Genomic DNA, 6,000 nt, shown 5'->3' with positions numbered 1-6,000 from the left:
CAAGAACATATCGATGCCAACACAGAAGACAATGTCCAACATAACAGGCCAATTACACTGGATTAATCTTTGTGTTTAGATAGGAGATGCCTCGTATGGGCCAATAAGCCTTCTGCAGCCCCTATGTTTATCCCTTATGTATCCCCCCATGTTTTTCACCTTCATTGTATTATCACCTGACCTAATGCGGGTATAAAATCAACTTGTATTGTAAGATCTGTTCACTTGAGAATGAACCATGGAGGTTCGAAACGTCGTGCAAATTATACAAATAAGTGTAATACACTCTATAGTAAATCACTTCTTTTCTTCACCTTAAAAGTACGAAAATGAGTTTTGGAGAACTCCTATTCCAATTAAGCCCTGATGCTAAGAAAATAGTTAGAGGGATAGAAGCCCTAAACCAGAAAATAATAAATACAGAATATGCGGTCATTTTCAATGAAACATATATATATATATATATATATATATATATATATATATATATATATATATATATATATATATATATATATATATATATATATATATATATATACATATACCAATCTACGACATGGCTAAAATTTCCCCTCTAAGCATCACGACCGATGAGATGTGGTTGTCGATTCTGAATCTTTAAAGAGGGAGAGACACAGTATAGGCAGCATAGGATCGAGGGACAGAATCACACACCGTTGGTCCCAATAGCCAAGAGGATTCACAATATTCTGCTACCCCGATGATAGAAGCAATTTTATGGCCCCTACGTCAAACCGTGAAAGCTGTAGGTAGCAGTGAACTAGGGGGAGGAGGAGATATTTTCTTCCCTGTGTGATATTCGAATGTTGTTGTTGTTTAAGAATCGCTACCTTGGAACACAAAGTTCCAAGTAGCACGGGCTATGGTGAGCCCGCAGGTATTCGAATGGCGAAATAAAGGAACGAGTTATTATAGAGACGTTTGGATGCTATATGTATGGTTGATTGTGGGAGGTGTTTGTGTCAAGTTCCAGATTAATTAATGAGTTTTAATTCAGGATAATTATGTCATTAGACTGGGCATTATTAGGAGGAATAAACAAATCCACAAGGGCCGTGACGAGGATTCGAACCTGCGTCCGGGAGCATCCCAGACACTGCCTTAATCGACTGAGCTACTAAAGGAATAAGGTTTGGGAGAATATTATATCACCGAGTATTATATGGCTCTCACACTACGGTTTAGTTATGATTTTTTTATATCTCTGTGGCTCTCTAAGCCAATTATAATAAAAGCCAAAATCCGAAGAGATTACAAAAAAGGCACACTGTGTCTCACTGGCTGTTGTAACAGCTACACTATACAATATGACCACTACACCCCTCTACACTATACAATATGACCACTACACCCCAATACACTATACAATATGACCACTACATCCCTCTACACTATACAATATGACCACTACACCCCAATACACTATACAATATGACCACTACACCACTCTACAGTATACAATATGCTGAGCCTTATTCGTAACCCCTTGAGCCTTATCTGTGATTAACATTGAACAGTAACTAATATTTTTCTATCACCTTCGCAGTGGTCGTAGCATTTTCACGTGGTCTTAGCACCTTTCTCGTGGTCTTAGCACCTTTGTGCTAAGCACTTTGTCTTAGCACCTTTGTCGTGGTCTTTGCATCTCTAAATTGGTTAGAAAGGCGGGGTCCAAGAGCTAATAGCTCGATCATGCAGATACAAATAGTAAATACAGTTTTCTTCCGGCGTAGTAGTCGGAAAAAAGGATTGAAGTTACAGGTTACAGAAGCACATTCCATTAATAAGTTTATAAGTAGATGGGATAGGGATTTTCTGCAGGGATATTCCTGCGCGGGCCCTAAGCCTTTGGCTGGCCCACTAAGGGGGAATGCTCGCTTCTCGGTTATCTTGTGATGATTTCAAGGCTTAGCGTCCCTGCGGCCCGGTCTCACTCGACCAGGCTTCTTTTTTGTTACCCCCCCCCGGGAAGAAGCCCGTAGCAGCTGTCTAACTCCCAGGTACCTATTTATTGCTAGGTAAGAGGGGCATCAGGATGAAAGAAACATTTTGCCCATTTGTCTGTATGAGGATTTATGACTCTTATGTTCGCTTCAGTAAGATTTTCTTGTGTGCTTAACAGCTTCTTCTGCTCTATTAAATCTAAGTTGAAATCTTATTGGGTTTGTAACTGTGCACTGTGTTAGATAATGTTCCAGTGGTCTGTTGTGAGTGTAACTATGCACTGTGTTAGATAATGTTCCAGTGGTCTGTTGTGAGTGTAACTGTGCACTGTGTTAGATAATGTTCCAGTGGTCTGTTGTGAGTGTAACTGTGCACAGTGTTAGATAATGTTCCAGTGGTCTGTTGTGAGTGTAACTGTGCACAGTGTTAGATAATGTTCCAGTGGTCTGTTGTGAGTGTAACTGTGCACTGTGTTAGATAATGTTCCAGTGGTCTGTTGTGAGTGTAACTGTGCACTGTGTTAGATAATGTTCCAGTGGTCTGTCGGGCATTTCTCCACAGTGCTGACATTTCCTCTCATCTTCCGGAACCTGTAAGCCTATTTCTCATGCACATGGGTGCCCAAGCCTCTATATAATATACACACTGGCTTTACTACACCATATGGTGTAGTGTAACCATTAACGCAATTAATTAATTAATTACTCGTCTAATTAATTAATTAATATTACTAATTAATTAATAAATGCAATATAAGTGTTGTTCTACTGCTCCCTTTCCTCAAAATAAGTGGTTCGTAGTTGGTTGAATTCTTATACCAAACCGCAGCTCCTAATGTTGCAATTGCTGTGTTGTGGTCACTGTACATCACCTGCATTGTTCTATCTCTAATTATTTGCTTAATCTGTGATAGACTCTGTGGTATGTCAGCGATAGGTTCAACAGCTTGGACTCGATCCTGCGGGCCCAGATAGACGAGTACACAGAAACACAAAGAACCTTTGCGGCCGAGCGGACAGCGCTCGAGGGGTCGCAGTTCTTAAGGCCCGGGTTTGATTCCCGGTCGAGGCAGAAACAAATAAACAGAGCTTCTTTCTCCTGATACACCTGTTCACCTAGCAGTAGATAGGTACCTGGGAGCTAGACAACTATCGTGGGTTGCATCCAGCAGATGTGTGTGTATAAGGGAGGCAGTAAATAATTATCAAAAGAAGGCACCAAGCCGGGAAGACTATAGAAATATATAGAAGATATATATAGAAGATATATATAGATATAGATATATTCTATATAATATATATAGAAGATGTAAGATATATATAGATATAGATATATTCTATATAATATATATAGAAGATATAAGAATATTTATATAGAAATATATAGAACTATAGAAGACAGAAATATATGCAGTAGACATGACAGAGGAAGGGGAACTATCAGAAAAAAGCGCCAAGCCATTACGACCATATAGCACTGGGAAGGGGTCAGGATAAGGATTTGGGATGGGACGGGGGGAAGGAATGGCGGCCAACCACTTATGGACGGTCGGGGATTGAACCCCGACCTGCATAAAGCGAGACCGCCGCTCTACCGTCCAGTCCAAGTGGTTGGCTACATGACAGGAAGAACAGGTCGGGAGTCAGTATATTAGACAACCGACGGTTGTCGATTGTCTAATATACAGAAAGGCGGGGCCCAAGAGCTATATCTTATCTGGATGCTATACACCCCCCCACCCCCCCCCTCACCATCGTCAGCCACCACAAAGCAACAAAACTCATGGCCAGACCGCGAAATTGTTCTCACACTAATGTTCACATTAGCAGCATCCAGACACATCCTGTATATATATATATATATATATATATATATATATACAGGATATGTGTAAGCTGGAGGTAAGAATTGAATTTTACCTTTGTAAAAGCACATTATTGACACTATGTAAAAGACACCTCGAAAATTGTTTATATAGGACAGACGTAAATCTGTGTATTTATGCATTTACGTCTGTTGGTTAGATTAGCATTTTAAAAGCACTACAATCACCTTCTGTGGTTGATTGTACAATAAATCACTGAACTATATGTTTAACAGATCTCTCACCCTGTTCATGGAGGACAGAAGAAAATGTATATACATGCTGGTTAGCATTGTAAATGTCTGGCCACGTCTGTGGTAGTAAACAAAATAAATAAAAATAAAAACTCCACCTCCATCTATGCCTCCACCACACTCCACGCCTGGACTCTTCCCCCCTCCTCCCTCCTCCATCCACGACACCCCCCTCCTCATCCACGCCAACGCCCCCTCCCCCCACTTCCACATCTCCCTCCCCCCAACGCTCCCCCCCTCCACTGCTCCTACAGAGACATAGAGCATGATAAAACTCCCCTTAATGACATTCTGCAGCCTCCCCACAGTCCGACACACGCTCACGCACGCACACACACACACACACACACACACACACACACACACACACACACACACACACACACACACACACACACACACACACACACGGTTGTTGGTTGGACGGTTGAGAGGCGGGACCAAAGAGCCAGAGCTCAACCCCCGCAAACACAACTAGGTGAGAACTAGGTGAGTACACACACACACATACATACACACATATAGGGGGGGCCCCTGGATGGCTTGAGTGGACAGCGCTGGGGATTCATAATCCTATGGTTCGGGGATCGATCCCAGGCGATGGCGGAAAGAAGTGGGCAGAGTGTCTTTCACCCCTGATGTTTCTGTTCACCTAGCGGTAAATAGGTACCTGGGAGTTAGACAGCTGTAACGGGCTGCTTCCTTGGTGGGTGTTTGGAGAGAAAAAACCAGTTGATTGATTGACAGTTAAAGGGCGGGCCTAAAGAGCACAACTAGGTGAATACAGAATGAGAACTAAAGTACTATTGATGGATGACCAAAATCATGAAGAAAGAGAGTGGGAATCGAGAATCTCCTTATACAGTGATAGGCAGGAACTGAGACACACACACACACACACACACACACACACACACACACACACACACACACACACACACACACACACACACACACACACACACACACCTAGAGAGAGACAAAACCACCTCACCACATACACACACACACACACACACACACACACACACACACACACACACACACACACACACACACACACACACACACACCCCTCTAGAGAGAGACAAAACCACCTCACCTCCACCCACCACCAACCAGACACAATACCACACACACAAGGCACTAACACTGCCTCCTACCATTATCCCCCAGGGCACTAGCAAGGAAGGCATCATACTGCCTAAATTGAGGTACATTACCCGAGGCTTGGTCGATCATATTTAAGCTGTTGAACTTTATTTATCACTTTAATGTTGGCATGTTATGAGATCCCACTGAGATACGACGATCATTTGTTGTGACGCGTCTGCAAGTAAGGGGCCATCACGCTGACATAGTGTAAAACTTATTACTGCATATAGTTTGGTTATAGATATTTCTATATTTTTTGGGGGGGCGGGTAAAACGGGTTAGTTTGCTGTGAAATCTGTGCTTTTCTCCACCCTCCTTTTTTTTTGGGGGGGGGGTCTTCAAGGTGGTGGTGGTGGTGGTGGTGTTCGCAGGAGAAGTGGTTAGGTGTAATTGTTATTCTTAAGGGTTTTTGTTCCCTGCTGTTGGAAACGATGGTTCGGGTTGTTTAGACACAGCTCTGTCTGGTCTGTTTGTCTGGAAAGATTATTATTATTTATATCAAACACACACACACACACACACACACACACACACACACACACAGACATACACACACACACACACACACACACCCTCACACACGCCAGGTCTTAATGTTTAAGTGTTTAATATCCAAGTCAATTACAGATGAGTTTCACAAAACTCATCTGCTTTGTTTTGGGTGACGTTCCGACCGACGTGTTTGTGTGTGTGTGTGATACACACACACACACGTATGTCGGTGCTGAGGGTGTAACTTGGATGTGTACTGACGGCACA

The sequence above is a fragment of the Procambarus clarkii genome, chromosome 1 (genome assembly GCF_040958095.1).
Source record: "Procambarus clarkii isolate CNS0578487 chromosome 1, FALCON_Pclarkii_2.0, whole genome shotgun sequence".
NCBI lineage: Eukaryota > Metazoa > Arthropoda > Malacostraca > Decapoda > Cambaridae > Procambarus > Procambarus clarkii.
The sequence above is the reverse complement of the archived record's forward strand: the minus strand, read 5'-3'. Positions refer to the sequence as shown.